The sequence below is a fragment of the Monodelphis domestica genome, chromosome 8 (assembly GCF_027887165.1).
Source record: "Monodelphis domestica isolate mMonDom1 chromosome 8, mMonDom1.pri, whole genome shotgun sequence".
NCBI classification, from domain to species: domain Eukaryota; kingdom Metazoa; phylum Chordata; class Mammalia; order Didelphimorphia; family Didelphidae; genus Monodelphis; species Monodelphis domestica.
Genome location: NC_077234.1, coordinates 202,689,775 through 202,709,016, shown reverse-complemented (window position 1 = coordinate 202,709,016; position 19,242 = coordinate 202,689,775).

The following is a 19,242-nucleotide window of genomic DNA, read 5'->3' as shown; positions in this document are numbered from 1 at the left end:
TTCACATGGAATTCCTCCAGTTTATTTCAGCCATCACTATCAGATACCACAATTTGTTCAGCCATTCCCCAATTGAGGGACATCCCCTCATTTTCCAGTTTTGGTTTGTTTGTTTGTTTTTTTGCCACTTCAAAGAGTGGAGCTATAAATATTTTTGTAAAAAAGTCTTTTTTCTTATTATCTCTTTGGGGTACAAACCAATCAGTGGCATAGCTGGATCAAAGGACTGACAATCTTTTAAAGCCCTTTGCACATAGTTCCAAATTGCCTTCTAGAATGGTTGGATCAATTCACAACTCCACCAGCAGTATATTAGTGTCCCAACTTTGCCACATTCCCTCCAACATTTATTACTTTCCTTTGCTGCCATATTGGTCATTCTGCTAGGTGGTCCCGTAGAGTTGTTTTGATTTGCATTTCTCCAATTATGAGAGATTTAGAACACTTTTTTCATGTGCTTATTGATAATTTATATTTCTTTATCTGAAAACTCCATATTTATGTCCCTTGCCCATTTGTCAATGGGGGAATGGCTTGACGTTTTGTACAATTAAACCTTTGTCAGAGTTTTGTTATAAAAATGTTCTCCCAGTTTGCTTTCTAATTTTTGTTTCATTGGTTTTGTTAGTACAAAACCTTTTAAATTTGATATAATCAAAGTCATTAATTTTATATTTTGTAATGTTCTCTATCTCTTGCTTGTTCTTAAATTCCCTTTCCACAGATCTTATTTTTATTATTATATTATTATATATTATATATATTAATATTATATATTAAAACTATTCTATGTTTGCCTAATTAATTTATGATTCCACTCTTTATATTTAAGTCATTTACCCATTTTGAATTTATCTTGGTATTGGGTATATAGCTTATTTTTCTTCCAAGCTCGTCTATTTTTGTGCAAAGCCACAGAGAAGCTTAAGAATGTCTAACCCTAAATTGGATACTTGTCTGGAACAGAGAGCTGTAATCTCCACTTAGATGAAGGTGTCAAAAATACTTGAACTTGCCTTGGGAACATTTTGCCTGGTTATTATTTTTTAGCTGGTTATGTCAGCAATATAAAGAGCTTTCAATCTGCTCTCATCAAGGAAGAGTTTCATATGCTAGACTACAACACCATAGAGTTGAGATGATTGATGAGATTGGTAAATGAGATGAGATTGATGAGATGTTGAGATGATTGAGGTTGGTAAATGACCCTGAAGAGGTGAAGCCCAGAAGTTAGTATCAGCCAACATTTGGACAGTATTAGTTCCCCAGTAGGTACTACCAAGACCAGTGGAGCAATGTGCTCAGTGAAGGAACCAAACTAACAGGATTCAGGCCATTGAGAGCAGAGTGATGATATTACCTGAAGATATGCTAGAGCATCATAAAGTTGATATAATTCTTAATTTTTTTTCTTAATTTTATTCCAATAACAAATTTACATTGCCTCCCTCCTCTCTTTCCTCCCCCCCTTCTGGAGTTGATAAGCAATTCCACTGGTTTGTGTGTATTCCTTTGATACACACACACATATGTCATTTCTTAATTATGTGCCCCTATATAAGATCCTTCTATGTGTCCATTCTTCTTTCTGATATCTGTGGGAGAGTATATTCTACCGTTGAGGAGAAATGTTCTAATAATGTTCTAAAGTTCTAGTGCTCATTCAATATGTTTGATTCCAATTGTGTCTTCTGATTGATTTGAGGAAAAGATGTAAACACATGGGAGGGACCTCAGCAGCTGTAATTTAGAGCAGATAAGGAATCAGAGTATCTTGAACTTGAAGAAGATATTCTAAGGAGCTTACAAGTGAGAAGAGTTGAACTAGGAACTAGGAACAAAGGGAAAAGTTGCAAAGAAGCAGATCTTGGCTCCAAGTGAGACAAAAAAATTCCTCACAATGAGAACTGTCTGAAAGTGGAATGGGTGCCTTTGGTGATGACAAGCCCCATCATTAGAGATCTTGAAGTGGAGGCTTAAAAACTAATGACCATTTGTCAGGGATGTTGTAAAGGAGATTTTTCTTTACATAAATATCTGTTGGATGAGATGTTCTTTGATATCCATTCTAACTTAAAGTCTGACTCCCAAATGAAATAGTAATGTTGAAGGAGAATCAGGGTTTCTGGAGGAATTTAAGGCATACTGGAAGCTTGTACCACATCCAGGTGGAGGTGTCCAACCAGCAGTTAAAAATGGGTTACTTCAGCATGGAAGAGACATTTAGGCTGGAAATATAGCATTGGAAGACATTGCAATAGAATGTAATCCCCTAGAAGGCAGGGATTGTCTTACTTTTGTATTTGTATTCCCAGATATATACCAGGACACATCTTCATCTTGATGCTTTAATAGATGTTTGTTGAACACAGACAGGATAATTGAAGCCATAAGAGTGTGTGAGATGGCTAAGGGAAAGAGTGGAGCCAGAGAAAGACAGACAGAGACAGAGAAAGAACTTGGGGGATGCAAATATTGTGGAATTAGGTGAATGGGGTAGGTGAGAAGAATGAATGAAACACTTCAGTGGAGATCAAGGCTGGGGCAGAGGAAACTACTGACCTTGAATGAAGGAGGATGGATATGGAGGGACATCTATGGGAATTTATTCTCTCTTCCTCCCCCACCTCCACGTACTGATAGTCTTGCCATCTGCAGACCCCTACCATCCCCAACCCACAGTTTGGAGTCAGGATAAAAATGAGGACCTGTTGAGGGTAGAAGGGACATTTCAGGTGTGAGATGTTTCCATGGAGAGGAAGGAAAAGGAAAAATCCCAAGCAACACTGGCTGTCATTCTGGTTAGCTTTTTGTAAACAAGGAATTTTCTTTTGTTGTTAGCAGAACTCATAATTTCAGTGCACTGGTACTTTGACATACTCAAATTTGCTATTGGTTCATAAATGAACAGGTTCTTGAAATTAAGTTAAATATCCACCATTATATGTAACCATAATTTAAAAGGAAATGTTTGGGGAAAGAAGAAAAATTATCGAATTATATTGTTATGAGTCTACTATTACATGACTGGGGAAAAAAACCTTTTTGGGTGCCTTCATTGTCATCATTGGAATCATTAGCATCTATTAATAAATATTGCTTGAATGCTCACAAATATTTTGGATTTTAACATGAATACATGTCTTTATTTTTTAACTCTTAAAAAAACAACCCTTTAGCCCTTTTAACCCTTATTCCTTAGAATAAATACTGTGGTTTTGTTCCTCAGCAGAAGAGCTAGGCAATGGGAATTAAGTGATTTAGGGTCACACAGTTAGGAAGGGTCTGAGACCAGATTTGAACCTCTCCTAGGCCTGGCACTCTACTCAGTCACCTAGCTGTCCTTAAATACGTTTTAAAATTTTCACCGCAGGGTCTCAGACCCAATCAATGCTTTCACATACCAATTACTGATATTCATCATGCTGTAATCTCTCTCTTTGGTTAACAAAATACCATTCTTTACAATAGAACCAGAGAATTTTGCATTTCCCAGGTTTTCTTTATTTTTCTTCTCTACTATATATATATGTGTGTGTGTGTATATATATATATATATATATATATATATATAACTACCATTTAATCTTTAGCTTTAATGGATTTACTTATTTCTAACACGTTAAAAATAAAGTAACTATTTGTGTGTTTGTGCATGTGTGTGCATATTCATATTCAATTAACCTCTAGAGGGGGAAATCAATAGGATTGTAACTTTAGTCTCTCATCTTATCACCTGAGAGACTAAGACCAAGCATGGGCTTGATGTAATAGAATGGCACAGCCACTAAGAGCTCTTGGGTACGTAATCTAGGCTTGTCCCTTAAATATTATATCTGCAGTGAGATGGTACAGACAATCCTCACTTTATAGACCTCAATGTAGAGAGATTTTTTAAAAATGCAAATTTGCCCCAACTCCTCACTTCATTTGGCCTATATAACAAAAGCAAATACAAAATAATGCCTTTATGCACGTTCTAGAATGTACTAAAATGTTGACACAGTCAATACTGGCCCATGATAAACCTAGCCTTATCACTGGTGGTTGACTACAATTTGTTTTATGAAGCTATGGAGACATGTTTGGACAGCGATTCTCCTTCTTCTCTTGTATATCTGATGGCAGCAAGCAATATCATCCTCAACTGTCTTTGAACCTTAAATCTTGAAGGATTTGTATCCATTTTTTCAATACAAGGGAAAAATCACTCCATGATGAAATGCTTTGGCCAACCTTTTCGCCTTTGGTTCAACTTTGGGTTTGAAATCTTCCTTTTCTCCTTCTGTAGTCTTTGCAGTGAGCAGCTCAATCAGATCCTCATTCTGTCACAGTTCTCAATCCACTCCACCATATCATTTACTTCTAGCTCCAATTCTTGTGGTAATTTTACAATCTTGTTACTCACATCTTCAAATGTTTCATCTTTGCCAAATCCATAAAAAGCAGGAATGAATTGATGGATTGAGGGCACACTTTTCCCCAAGCCCTCTTCAGACAAGTTTCTGCTGCATCTTTCCACACCTTTCAGAATTCTTTATGTAAAGTTGAATTTGTATGATACAAATGCACATAAAGCACCAACTGTCGGTATATTCGGAGTCTGCCAATTACATTAGAACTGATTCCCAAGCTCTAAGGAAAGGATGCTGATTAGAAGTCACCAGTACTTAAGCAACGTCCATTAATGTTAACTCATTAGTTAATATTAATTTCTTGTTTAAATAAAAGTAAAGACCCTCAAGATATCATTCTAGCCATTTCTGTATCTAACTGAATTTGCCCAAAAGAGGGATTGCCTTTATATACAAGGCAATCTAGCTATTTATTACATGCGATGTTCATGAACAAAAAATTACTTTTTTAATGTCTCGAGACAAATTTCAAGGTGTCTAAGTATTTCTGACCCTCTGTTGAGATTATATTGTTGAATCCTACTTCAATACTTAACCTCTAATTCAGGAGAATTTCAAAGTGTTTTTCATTTCTGAGAACAGAAATGGGGTATACATTTTTAAAAGTCTATACCTAGTGACATCTAGGCAGTTCAGTGGATATAAATCCAGGACTGGAGTTGGCAGGACCTGTGTTCAAATGTGGCCTCAGCCACTTCCTAGCTGTATGACCCTGGGCAAGTCATTTAACTCCATTTGTCTAGTCCTTGCCCTTCTCAGAGCTCGCCCTTCTTAAGAGTTGTTACTAAGAAAGTGAGGGTCTTTTTCTTTTTTTAATTTTAACCATCAAGGCAGAAGAGTGGTAAGGGCTAGGCAAGGGGGTTAAGTGACTTGCCCAGGGTCACATAGCTGAGAAGTGTTTGAGGCTAGATTTGAACCTAAGACCTCTCCTCTCTAGGCCTGACTCTTAATCCACTGAGCTACCCAGCTGCCTCTGAAAGTGAGGGTCTTAAAAAAAAGTCTATACCTACTCATGACCTATATAGGAGGGATTCTTAACCTGGTGTTTATGAATCATATAAAAGTATTCTATTTATTTGTAATCTTATGTATTTAATCTTCTGCATTTAAAAACATTATGCTGAGAAAAGGTTCATCAGATTCATCAGGCTGTCAGAGATCTGTGACATGAAAAGGATTAAGAATGCTTGATCTATAGCACTAGTCTTATTAATTACAGCCTTAGCATAATTTTGTTTGTAAATTCATATTATTTCAGCTAGCAGAATTGCAACCAATGGTGCTGGATACAGAATATTGGCCAATATATGCAAACATTCAACATCTGTGAAAAACTTCTGATAGATGCTACACACTAATGGTATAAAATTTCGGAGTCTTAGTCATTTTACTTTTGGGTATATTAGTATCTTTTGGTAACCCCCTACTTCTTGTAGTCATTACCTACTTCCATTTTGTGCAGGTAATCATAGATTTTTTTTTCTTTCACTTTCTCCTTTGAGGTCCCTTTTAGTCTTTAACATATGTGGATTTCTCTCTCTCCTCTCTCTATGTGTCTATCTCTCTCCAAAATCCTGCATAGTTTTGTTTCTTATAGAATTAAGAATATCATTCCGAGAAAGAATTTGGCTTCCTATTCTGAACTTGTCTTCTAGACTCTGGTGATTATTACCTGAAAAAGCAATGATTTTCACTTGATTGTAGAAAGGCAAGAGAAAAAACTCAAACTCTAAATATTTTGTCACAAATCTGGACAATAGTGCACCTGGGCAATCATTTGCTTTATTTAAGTACATATTTTTCAGTTTAGAAATGTAAAATTTCCAATTGTTTAAAAGGGAAAAATACGCTTGAAAAAACCCAGCTCTTGACTCCCAAGAAATGAGAAATATGCCTCTAGTTTATGTGCTGACCCACATAGCTCCTCCCGAAAATGTGGCTTCGAATCAGCTAATTTTTTAAAAGTCTTTACACTGACAAATTTAGAAGCGAGAACAAATGTGGGACTATAAATGAAAGTCATTTTATGAGAGTGAATCTCTGCCAATGAGAGCACCACTATGTTTCTAGGTACAGTGCAGGTTTGTCATTTAGACAGAACCTTTGGAGCTCATCTTGCTCCCTAGCCATAGAGTAACCTGCACAAAGTTTTAAGAAAACTGTCTCATGTAGCAGCAATGCTGAACATATGGAGTCCTGCAAAGCCAGTCATTCTTTCATCCTTCTATGAAAAGTTGTGATGTCTTGGTAAAAGAACTGAACAGTAGAATTTAAAATGAGAGCAGCAGCTTATACTTAGACTCCTTTAAGCTAAGTAGTGTTTTCATACTCACATTAGCTCATTTAATTCTCCTGACAATCCTGTGGAATCAAGTAGTCCTTGAATCAGAGTTGCCTGTAGCGCCAAGAACTTGAGGGGGACTTCTACCTCCCATAGCATCTGCCCCTACCCAGAAATCTAAGAAACATCTCTTCAGTGGACAAACCAAAGAGCTAACACCAACTTCTCAATTGGAAACACCCAAGCCAGTGACCAAAAAGTGGCTTGCCTAGAATAGATGTTTACTTAAATGTTTGTCCATTGGATTTTACAAGGTAGTTTTTATTGGAGTCTCCCATCCATTACCCTCACCAATATTAAGTTGGGGGAGTCTTCCATATACTGGATGTGCTTTTCTCTACAATGATGCTCTCTGAGGCATCTTCCTCCTCTTTTTCCTTTTTTTTTTCTCAGCAGACATATTCACTGGGAAACTAATTAGGGCAATGTCTGTGTCATGCTTTGTGACACACTTAACCCCTTTTCCCTTTTCCTAGAGAGCCTCTCCAGAACTCCTTCTGGTTTTGTTGGGTGGGTGGGAGGCAGAGAGGAATAACTTTGATTCCATGCTCAGATTTTTAAAAATAACCTTTACCTTGTCATTAGAACTGGTGCCAAATATAAATTTCAAGGCAAAAGAGCGGTAATGGCTGGACAATTGAGGTTAAGTGGTTTGTCCAGGATCTGAGGTCATATCTGAATCCAGGACCTCCTGTCTCCAAACTTAGCTCTATCCACTGAGCTACCTAGCTGTTCTATTGCCTTATGGTTTCTACCTTCTAGGTCTCCATTCTGGATAGCAGCCTCTGACTCTGGAGGGCCGCAAAGAGAAAAATACCTCTAGTACATAGGTCTGTCACGCCCTGTGAAAGACACATCTAACTCCCTTTCTTTTCCTGGAGAGCCTCTCCTCTCCAGAATTCTTTCCAGTTTTGCTGGGTGGGTGGGAGGCAGAGAAGAATAATGGGGTCATATATTTTGATTCCATACTCGAGGGTTTTACCACCATCCTCCCCGCACCCATGCCACCCCCACCTCCCAGCAAAACTACTTTAGTTGGTCCTCACTTCTCATTTATGTGAGGCTGGGCCAAATTCAGTACATGAAAACAGTGTGTCAACATGGAAATCTAGAGATCCCCACTTTACTTTGTTTGAGGGCAGAAACCCCAGGTTTTGACCTCGTCACAGGAGAGGTTCCCCCTGAGGGAAGGTCCCGCTTCACCAGACAACAGACGTCCACTTCAGCTTTGGTGCGTCAATCTCGCAAGCTGAAGGTCCCAAGTTCGATCCTTGGTAGGGAGGGTGTGATATACTGGGAAAGGCTCATGGAGACAAAAGAGCTACTTGACTTCCGATGGGGTTTACCTCTCACCTGAAATGGGCGTCTGTTGTCTGGTGAAGCGGGATCTTCCCTCAGGGGGAAACCTCTCCTGTGACAAGGTCAAAACCTGGGGTTTCTGCCTCCCAACTAAATAAACTGGGGATCGCTAAGATTTCCACGTTGACAAGTGTTACAACTACTTTAATTCAATGGGTCAGATAAACATAGCCCCCATTTTAGATATTTGAAAACTGAGACAAAGTATCATTGGTCACCTAACGACTAAATGACAGTACTGGGGATTCTTCTGGGTGCATTCTACAGCATAATTTGTTGTGAGGAAGAAAATAAACTTTGGATTATTTAATTTGGAAATTAGCAAATAAGGAGAATTAAGTCTATACATTGTTAAGCTGGTTCTAAAAAGTGGGAATTATAAAATCTCCTTCAAAAAAGTGATGGCATCACATCTTAAATTCTCCTGTTTCCAGGGGCAGCGGGGTAGCTCAGTGGATTGAGAACCAGGCCCAGAGACGGGAGGTCCTAGGTTCAAATCCGGCCTCAGCCACTTCCCAGCTGTGTGACCCCCATTGCCTAGCCCTTCCCACTCTTCTGCCTTGGAGTTCCTTCTATGACTATGTCAATCTATTTTAACCATTTCCCTAATGTGTACTGGCCCTCTGTGGCGGAATATTCACCGTTTTATGCCCCTCTTCTAGCATTTCCTATTGCTAGAAAGGCAAGAGGCAGGACTAACGTTAGGTGACACTGTAACGTAGGCAAAGTGAGTCTGACATCCACTGGACTTTCCGTTGCTCAGTTCTACATGGCTCCTGACTGTCTAAGAGCCCCGTTTCAGGGCTGTCCCACTTCTGTTCCGTCATCTCCTCCCCCCTTCTCGGCTACCTAAGAAAGCCGCTAGCAGTCGCCCCTCGAAGGCGTTCATGGCGAACAAGAAGTACATGTTATCTCTACTGTGGTCATTGCATTTAAAAAAAGAAGTGGGAAGATGAGGCCCCAGGACTAAGTGTCTGCACCTTGTAGTTATCTGGAATTCAAAAGAATGGACTCACGGTAGGATCCCACGCTTGCCAGTATGGAGCTATTGGGGGGCTGCTTTTCCACACGTGCACTCGACGCGGGCCTAGGCAGCCACACTGAAAGCCACCCCGACACGTGAGCCGACGAAGGTTCCGCACGCGGCAGAGCCAAGGCCCACTTTTCTGAGGCTGCTGAACCTCCTCGCCACCGGCGAATTCCCTTCCTCGAATGGCTCGGCCAGGCAAGGGAGGCTGGGGGACTCGGGGCGCGCCTCACCACTTCCCACCGCTGTCCCCCACACGTACGCGCCGGTCCTCAGGCTTTCAGGTTCTGCTTCGTAAAGAGGTGAACCGAGTCGGCCAAGTTTTCTGTCCACAAGTTGACTTTGAAAGGGATCCTCTTCCCGCTCTCACACATACTGGCCGGGCCGCTGGACATCTTAACATTTCTCAGCATCCGAGAGCAGGCTAGAGAGGGGACCCTGCCTTGTCTGCACATCCTTTGCCTTCTTTGCCGGGAGCCAGCCCCTGGGCCTGGGCCTGGCAGTCTCTTCTTCCCTTCGGTGTGGAAAGGACCTCTGAAGGTCCAGCCTTGTGTGACCCTGGGCAAGCAGCCACCTCGTCCAGTCTCTTTGCATCGACACAATCGGAATAGCAATGCTTTTAGGTGCATGCAAAAGCTTGTAAACCACAGCTAGTATTACTGCAGGGATCTACTTCCTTTATACTTCTGGTGCTAAACAACATGAAAAATCAGTGTGGAGATTTCCAAGTTTCTGACCTAAATGCTCTTACCTTGAGCGTATCATATCCCCCTCCCATGGCTTCAGGACTCTCTACAGTCTGGGTTCACCTTTAAGTCAAAGAACAAGGGGAGGTGAGCATGGGGGCAAGCATGGCCCTGGCCCAGCCCACGGCCCAGGAGGTCTAGGCTTTACAGCGAGCTCCCAGGACTTCCTTTTCTGCCCTCCCCGGCCTGTCAGTCCAAGTTGTTCCAAACAAGACTATTTGTCCTTCCCTAAACGGGCAAGGCCACCTCCTGCCTCTCCCCGCCCTGCCACAGCCCAGTAAGCCTTCCCTGACCCCCCCCCAACTCTTAGGGCCTTCCTCCTCCTCCTCCTCCTCCACCCAGTCCCTGGAGCCTTCGGTGATCACTTCTGTTCAGCCCCAAGAGCAGCTTCTGTGGCCTCACCGCCTTCCTCTCCCAGCAGCCAGCAGGGTGCCCTGCACACAACAGGCGCTTCATTAATCGCACGGACTCCCCGGGACACGGCCTACCGCCTCAGCGTGCCTCCTCCCAGAAGAGCATAGTTTCTATTTGCCAAACCATACTTTTAAAATGAGGACGTACGGTTCACCTCCTTCAGGGGCTCTTTCTCAGACAATGCTAAGCAATTCCCAAGTGCAGTGTGTTGAATACGTTAACAGGGTTATTGCACAGGTTTTCTATGTATCTCTATTGTCAGAACATAGTTGTACGGAGCCATGTTGCTGATCTGCAGAGTTTGCACCCTGAGATCGAGTCCAGATTAAGCGTACACGTGTGCGTGTGCGCCCGCCGGAGGCAAACAGCTTCCACTAGCAGCTGCAAGACGAAAAGGGGCCCCGAGGAAGGTCTCTGTCCCTGGGCAAACATTTTGGAGAAGATTCCAGGACGTACAGGATGTGAGGGACCGACAGACGGACAGAGGCACCTTCCAGGGCCTCGCGCTCCACGGAATCACAGGCATCTCACGGCGTCAGCACGGAGTGCATGAGAGCCTGTCTTGGTGTCTACCTCTGTTGGGAAAAAATGCTTTACCCAGTTCCATCAGTGGCCCTTACCTTAGCTACCTACCGTGGTACTGAGGAGCACAGAACTGGAGGAATGGAGGCAGCCCTCTGGTGTATCCCACACACATCACACACCTTCAATTGATTTCATAGGAATGGATTACGGGAGCAAACTTTAAAAGAATTAAGTCGTCATGCCCAAAGGGCTATAAAACCACACAGCCCCTTTAAGCCAGTAACACTACTCCGAGGTCTGAATCCGAAAGAAATAAGCAAGGGGAGGGGGGCTACTTGGACAAAACTATTTATAGCCGCTCTTTTTGTAGCAGCAAAGAATTGGACATTGAGGGGATGTCCATCAATTGGGAATGGCTGAATAAACTGTGGGGCATGTTGGTGATGGAATACTATAAGAAATGCTAAGCAAGACGATTTAAAAAAAAGCTGGGAAGACCTGCAGAAACTGATGCAGAGCGAAATAAGGAGAGCGGAGAGAACATTATTACACACAATAACTGCCCTGTTGGACCACGGTTATCTGGGAAAACTTGGCCACTCTCAGCAATACCCTGATCTGGGACAATACTGAGAGACGCATGACAGGGAACGCCCTTCACCTCCAGAGGAAAGAACTGTTGCAGCCATCTTTCACGTCAGTGTATTTATGGTTTTATTTTGGAGTTTGGGCCATGTGTGAGTTTGCTCTTACAACGATGATCAATGTGGAAGTGTGTTTTTCATGACAATAAAAATAAAATTTTTTAAATTAAGTTGTTTTTAAACCAATGAAAAATCAACCTTTTCCATTTTTGTACTTCCCAATTCCCTGAGAAAGAAAAATAAACCATTATTTCAAATATGTAAAGTCAAGCAAAACACATTTCTCCCGAGTTGGCCACATCCCTGCCAAAATTTGTCTTAATCTGCCCTTTAGTCCTTGCTTCTCTATCAGGAGAGAGGGAGCATGTGTTATCATGAGTCCCCTGGTATAGTGGTTGGCTGTTGTGTCCATTTGAGTTCCTAAATTTCTCAAAGCTGTTTGATTTTTTAATCTTGTTGCCACTGTATACATTGTTCTCCTGGTTCTACTCACTTCACTTCACTTCACTCTCTATCAGCTTATTCAAGTCTTCTCAGGTTTTTCTGAAACTATCCCGCTCATTATTTCTTACAGCACAATAGCATCCCACCACATTCATATACTTGTTCAGATATTTCTCTATTTTGGGGCAAATCCAGTTTTCCATTTTTTGCTACAACAAAAAGCACTGCTATATTTATGTTTTTCTTCCATCTCTTTGAGATATTACCCTAGTAGTGGTATTTCTAAATTAAGGTTTAAAAGCACTAGGGGAAGCACTTCAAATTGCTTTACAGAATGGCTGAGCCGGTTCAAAATCTCACCAAAAGTATATTAAAGTCCCTGTTTCCCTCTTTGGCACTTTTCACTTTTCATTTTTGTCAAGTTAGCTAATCTGAATGTGTGCAATGGTACCTCAAATTTGCATTCCTCTCATTTTTGATGATTCAAAGCATTTTTCATATAACTATTGACACTTTTATTTCTTCCTCTGAAAACTGCCTATTCCTGTCCTTTAACCTTTTATCAATTGGGAATAGTTCGTCTTCTTACAAATTTGAATCAGATCCCTATAGATCTTAGAAATGATATCAGAGAAACTTGCTTCAAAAATGTTCCCCATTTATTTGCTTCTAATTTTAGCTGTACTGGCTTAGTTTGTTAAAAAACTTTTAAATTTTATGTAATCAGAATTGTCTATTTTACTTTCCGTGAGTCCTCTCTCTCTCCCTCTCTTCTCTGGTCATTAATTCTTTCCCTATCTGTAGGAATGTCCCTTAATTTGTTTATGATTTTACAATTTATGTCTAAATAATATATCTGTTCTGCAATTATCATGGTATATAGTATGAGATGCTGGTTTAGAGTTAGTTTCTACAATATTGCTTTCTACTTTTCCCAACTCTTTGTCAAAGAGTGGGTTCTCACTCATATAGTTGGTATCTTTGGGTTTAATCAAACAGTAAACTATTGTGTTCATTTGTTTTTGTATACTGTGTTCCTAATTTATTTCATAGATTAACCTCTGTTTCTTAACTAGTACCAAATTATTTTGGTGTCTGCTCAAACTGTCTAGTTTGGGATCTAATATAGGTAGACCTGCTTCTTCCCACTTTTTTCATTATTTCCCTTGAGATTCTTGACTTTTGTTTCTCTAGATGTATTATTTTTTCTATCCATATAAAACAATCCTTTGATAGTTTAATATAGTCCTGAATCATTAAATTAATTTAGATGACACTGTTATTTAATTGGCTTGGCCTACCTATGAGAAGTAGAAATCAGTATTTCCCCAATTATTTAGATGTCTTTATTTGGAAAAAATGTTTCATTGTTATATTCATATACTTCCTGTGTGTATCTTGGCAGTTAGACTCACAAGTATTTTGTACTTTCTGTAGTTATTTTAAGTGAAATTCTCTTTCTAAGGCTTCTTACTAGATTTTGTTGATAATATATGAAATGCTAGAGATGTACATAGATTTATTTTACATCCTATAACTTTCTGAAATTGTTATTTATTTCAATTTTTTTTAGTTAACTCTCTGGGGATTTTCCTAAATATCTTTCATATCCTTATTTATCTGTAGAAAAATCACTGTGGAAATAAATATTATTATTAGGCTGGTCACTTGAGGAAAATGAAGGGAGGAGAGTAGTCAACCAAGTCATTTGAGGTACTATGAGCTGAATCAGCAATTTCACAAATTAGATACACATAAACACATATTTCAAGGACACATTGAAGAGTAATGAAAAACATAAATATCAACACATATCAATACTTATATCGTGATAGTTCTGTGGAAGCCCTTGTCTTTGGTTTACAAGTTCTTCAATAAAGACTACTTTGCTGACACAATACGTGTTAAACAATCATAGCTATTACTATTATTATCCTGTGACAGAAATAATGTTGTTTATCTTTGTCAATGATAGAAAAAATTCTAGGAAAAATATTTTAGTGCTAAATATTCTAGTTATTAACAGAGGGAAAACTAAATTACAACTATAAGAAATGAAAACAGAATTCACAACAATTAAGGAAATAGAGATTACGAGAAGCTCAACTATTTGCCAATAAATTAATTAAGATGAAGGTAATATTTACAAAAGACATATTACTCAGATTAACAGAACAAGAAATAAAGAATTTAAAAGACTTAATAATTTCAGAAAAAAGAAATTTAACAATGATAAACTTCCAGAGGGAAGAAAAATCCAAGATCCTTATGGATTCAAGCATTCAAAAAACAGTTCATACTAATATTATACAAACTGTCTGCAAAAACACAAAAGGAATTTCCCCAAATCCTTTCTTTGATACAAATATCTGATCCAGAAAGAAAGTTACAGACATATATCCCTTGCATCAAAGAAGCTACAGCAATGTATCATAAAGATTATAGACTATGATCAGTTTGGATTTATACCATGAATTCAGGGTTGGTTTAATATTAGGAAAAAAATAAAGATAATTGATCATATTAATAAAAATTATATGATCTCACCAATAAATACAGAAAAAGGCTTTTAACAAAATATAATACCCTTTTCTGTTAAAAACACTAGCAAATATAAGAATAAATTGACTTTTCTTTACAAAGTATATAATATGTATCAAATACCAAGAGCCATATTATATGTAAATGGAGGTGACAAACTAGTATTCTTTCTAATAAAACCAAAGCTGAAGTAAGGATGTAAATTGTCACACTTCCATTTGACACAGTACTAGAAATGTTGGCTATAACAAGAAAAAAAATTGAGGGAATAAGCTTAAAGGCAAAGAAGAAAGAAATTATTGCTTTTTTTAAGATGACATGATTGGCATACTTAGAAAACTCTAGAAGTCAACTGAAAAAAATAGAACTGAGACAATAACTTTGGTCAAATTGCAAGATATGAAATAAATCCACATAAATCATTTGCCTTTCTTTACAATACCGCTAGAGTCTGGAAGGAAGAGACAGAAAGATAAATTACATTTTTTAAAAATTTCAAAATAGATAAAAATAATTGGGAATTTAACAACCAAAGACACTACGAGAACAATTTGAATAAAACTACCAAACTTTGCTGGGTAAAGGCAAAGCAATCAGTAGACTAGAGCTACATGGGAGCATTCCCCGTTGGACAAAAAGTCCCAGATAGTAATGGGGTTTCCTTTACTATGACGCCATACAAGACATTTGGTTCAGCAGTATGGAGGACAAGTGACATTTAGTGCCCCGTTAGTGAAGCAACAAGACAAATTAAGCTTTATCACCTAAAAAAGACTGATACAACTATGCCCTTCCATGCTACGTTCTACTTGCTTCAAGAGCTTTGTAGAGCATTACTATGGACCAGACAAAGGTACATTACTTAATTCAGCACAGCTGCCGTGGGCCATTTACCAGAATGAGGCAGTGTAAACTGTAATACACCACTAAATAGTCTACCGCACAGTGTAGTATAAAACCATCAACACATAAACTAAGATAATTACTATAAACTTCTAATGAAAGACAAAAAAAAGTTGTGTTAAATTTAAAAGAGAAACTGAGCTTGTTACATAACCTGAAGGTGAGAATAAGTTTGATGAATCAATGTAATAACCTACCTACCTATGTTATGATAGCCATGATAGTTATGGTAGATAGAAGGGACTACTAGTCAAATTCTCTTAAAAACCAACTTACATGGGGGCAGCTGGGTGGCTCAGTGGACTGAGAGTCAGGCCTAGAGATGGGAGGTCCTGGGTTCAAATCTGGTCTCCGACACTTCCTAGCTGTGTGACCCTGGGCAAGTCACTTAACCCCCATTGCCTAGCCCTTACCGCTCTTCTGCCTTGGAGCCAATACACAGTACTGATTCTAAGAAAGAAGGTAAGGGTTTAAAAACAGAAACCCATTCACTGTGCTAAGCAAGGTACGATATTTAGATAAGAAATGATTTCTCTCTGTTAGGGCACAGCCTAATCCTGTTGATACCATGCAGACAATTAAATCAGAAAGTGACAATCAAATGTACTGGTTTCCAGTGAAAAGAACAGAGAACTTTTTCTTGTCTTTTGCTACATAATGAAGCAATGATTTTTATGGGTTGATGCAGTTTAACTGAGCCACCTATATATTCTGAGGGACAATTGGCACTTCAAAGTTTAGATATGATATTAAACAGTTTGGTATATCCAATGGAGAGGAAATAATCAATAAGGAATTAAACTACATAGCAGTTTTTAAAAATTCATAGAACTAAAGAAAAAATAAAAAAAATAAAAAAAATTCATAGAACTGGGGCAGCTGGGTAGCTCAGTGGATTGAGTGTCAGGCCTAGAGATGGGAGGTCCTAGGTTCAAATCCGGCCTCAGCCACTTCCTAACTGTGTGACCCTGGGCAAGTCACTTGACTCCCATTGCCTAGCCCTTACCACTCTTCTGCCTTGGAGCCAATACACAGTATTGATACCAAGACGGAAGGTAAGGGTTTTAACTAAAAAAAAAAAAATTTCATAGAACTTGCTTTGACATAAATCTATCCACTTGAAAATGTTTACAATGCTGATAAAAATGAGTCTGCTTTGAAATGCATACCAAATTTTACCATAGAAAATTTCAATCAATTAAGGATTTCCAAGTTTAAGAAGACTATTAGGGTAAGTATGCTGGTTTACATGTAATAATGCTACACCTAAAAATATAATAAAACTTTTGGTCGTTTTTTTAAAAAGCATTTTCAGGTTAAGGCAATTCCTGGGCTCCAGAGGTTCTCAACTTACGTCTGAGTATATAAAGCGAGCATAAAATAGGACAGAGGCATTGGCCAGGGTCACAAAGTATATTCTGAGCAAAGTACAAATGGAAAGCCAAGAACGCCATTGAGCTCTACGATCACTCAAGGGCCAGCACTAAATTCAAGTAGAGTTAAGTAGATGAAGAGTACATACTGGAGTACTGGATTTGTCCATCAGGCACTGCAGATGGGTAACCAAAACTGAATAGATGAAAAAAACAAGGCACACTTGGGAAAATGCAGTGTTTTCAATTATTTCTAATGTAAAATTCAATCTTCTTAAACATTAATACTGTCTTGTTGATATTATATGAAAAAAAAAAGAATCTTGGAATCTGAGAATACAAATTTAAGATTGTTCTAAAAGTTAAAGAAAAAACCACCTACTCATAATGGATATGACTGTGAAGTATTAATAAAACTGATTTGCAGGTAGAAAAGTGCATCACGAAAGATATGTCTTTGAGCAAGGACAGGAAGAATTATTTTTTTAAAAAAATCCTTACCTTCCATCTTCAAATCAATACTGTGTATTGGTTCTAAGGCAGAAGAGCAGTGAAGGCCCCCAACTAGAAGAGTTCTTGTCAGACATGCTGAAGAGATTCTTACTCTTCTTGTGATTAGCCAAGAATGACTTCTGCGATTCTAGGCATGACTAGAAAAGGGGTAGGTACCAAATGATCCTATGCTAAAAGTGGGCAATTAATAGTCTGACAGTCTTGAGTGCTACACTGGTATCAACAAGATATTAAAAGAACCAGAAGTGGATTGAGTAGACCCTTTATTGAGGTTTTATGGAAGTACATAGACAAAAATTGTGCAGGATGAAAAGACCTGGATGGATCTCCTCTTGTACAGGCAGAAAGAATGCCTATAATAATGAGATCACTGATCTCCTGAAGCATACCATAATGGAAAAACAACTCTCCTAGAATGTTTAAATGGGTCATATATTTACCTAAAACTAGCACAAGCTAATGGACAAAGAAAATGTTAAATTATGCTCCACCTATGGAAAGTTTTGAAACTTTTTTTAGGAACTTCTCCAACAAAAAAACCCCTAAAAATATAAGTTTTAGTATTCATAGGATAAACCCGTTACATGAACAGATAATTCTTCAAACATACCAGATAACTGTGGTCTTACTGCATTAGACAATAGGGAGGCAGCATGATCCAGTGAAGAGTGTGCTGAATTTGGAATTGTGGGACATAAGATTAAATTCCAAAAAGGCACTGACTTCCATTGCAATCCTGGGCACATCACTTCTCTCTGGATATTAGTTTCCTCACTTGTAAAATGAGGGGAGGGAAGGGTAGTACTAGATAGCCTCTAAGTTCCTTCTAATCCTACATCTATGATCCTAGAATCCTGTAATAATATAGTATGATAGAAATCTGAAAGCAACCATAAAGATAAATACTATGTATCTATTTGAGATATTTTATTCAGTTAATAAAGATATTTTCTCAACATAAAATAGAAAACCATTTAATTCTTTTTATAAATCACTTTTAAGCAAAATTAAATGAACTGATTATTAAAATACAAATAAAGAAATTACAATAATTAATTACACATTCACACATATAAATGAATGGATTTTAAAGTCAACTATAACTAACATAAACTAACAAAAATTATGACAAGAAACTACCATATTGAAAATACAAAAGTTTCTGGACCTACAAAAAGCTATTCAATGCCATTAAGTTTAGGCAAAGATATCCAGAAGGAAAAACACACAAGTCCATATATCTCAAAAAGTAGACGTTGTTTCCTGCAATAAAGTCTGAATAGATTACATAGTGTTTTTGCTTTAAAATGGAAAAACAAACTATAATTTTTAATGGGGAAACTCCCAAATCTTAAACTGATTTAAAAATTAACATGTATGTTTAAACAAAAAGCCACAAAAAATTAATGAAAAATAATAAAAACAGGTGGTTCAAACATCCACATTCCCCCCTCCTGTCCCCCTTTAAAATATAGTCCACAACAATGAAGGTCAGAGCTACAGGAAAACCTTCAGCTCATAATTTGATTATTTTATATCTCAAAATATTTTCTGTAGTAGTTATTAAAAAAACTAACTTGAAGCCTCTAAAGAATCTCTCTTCAGTACCCTGCTGATATGGTAAATATGATAAGCAAGTTATATGTATAATTAGGTTTCAAGCTGAGCAAGAGAATTTTAAAAGAGAAAATGTCATCCTACCAAAGCTCAAAAATGGGGCACTATCTAAAACAGCCACAGTATAAGAAAATATGAGATCATGAGTAGCTTGGCAAGGGAAAAAACCAGTAGAACTTAAAAAAAAAAAGTTTAAAAAATATACTTTAAAAATCTGGATTAATATTTTAAGTATTTACAAAGACTTTCTAACCTTATAATAACCAGTACCAGATAAGGATTTCATTTGCTGCCATTAAATATTTGGATTCATAGTCTGTAATAAATTCAATGACTTTTACTGTCAATATTTTTCTTCCATTAGCTTGAAACAGATGTAA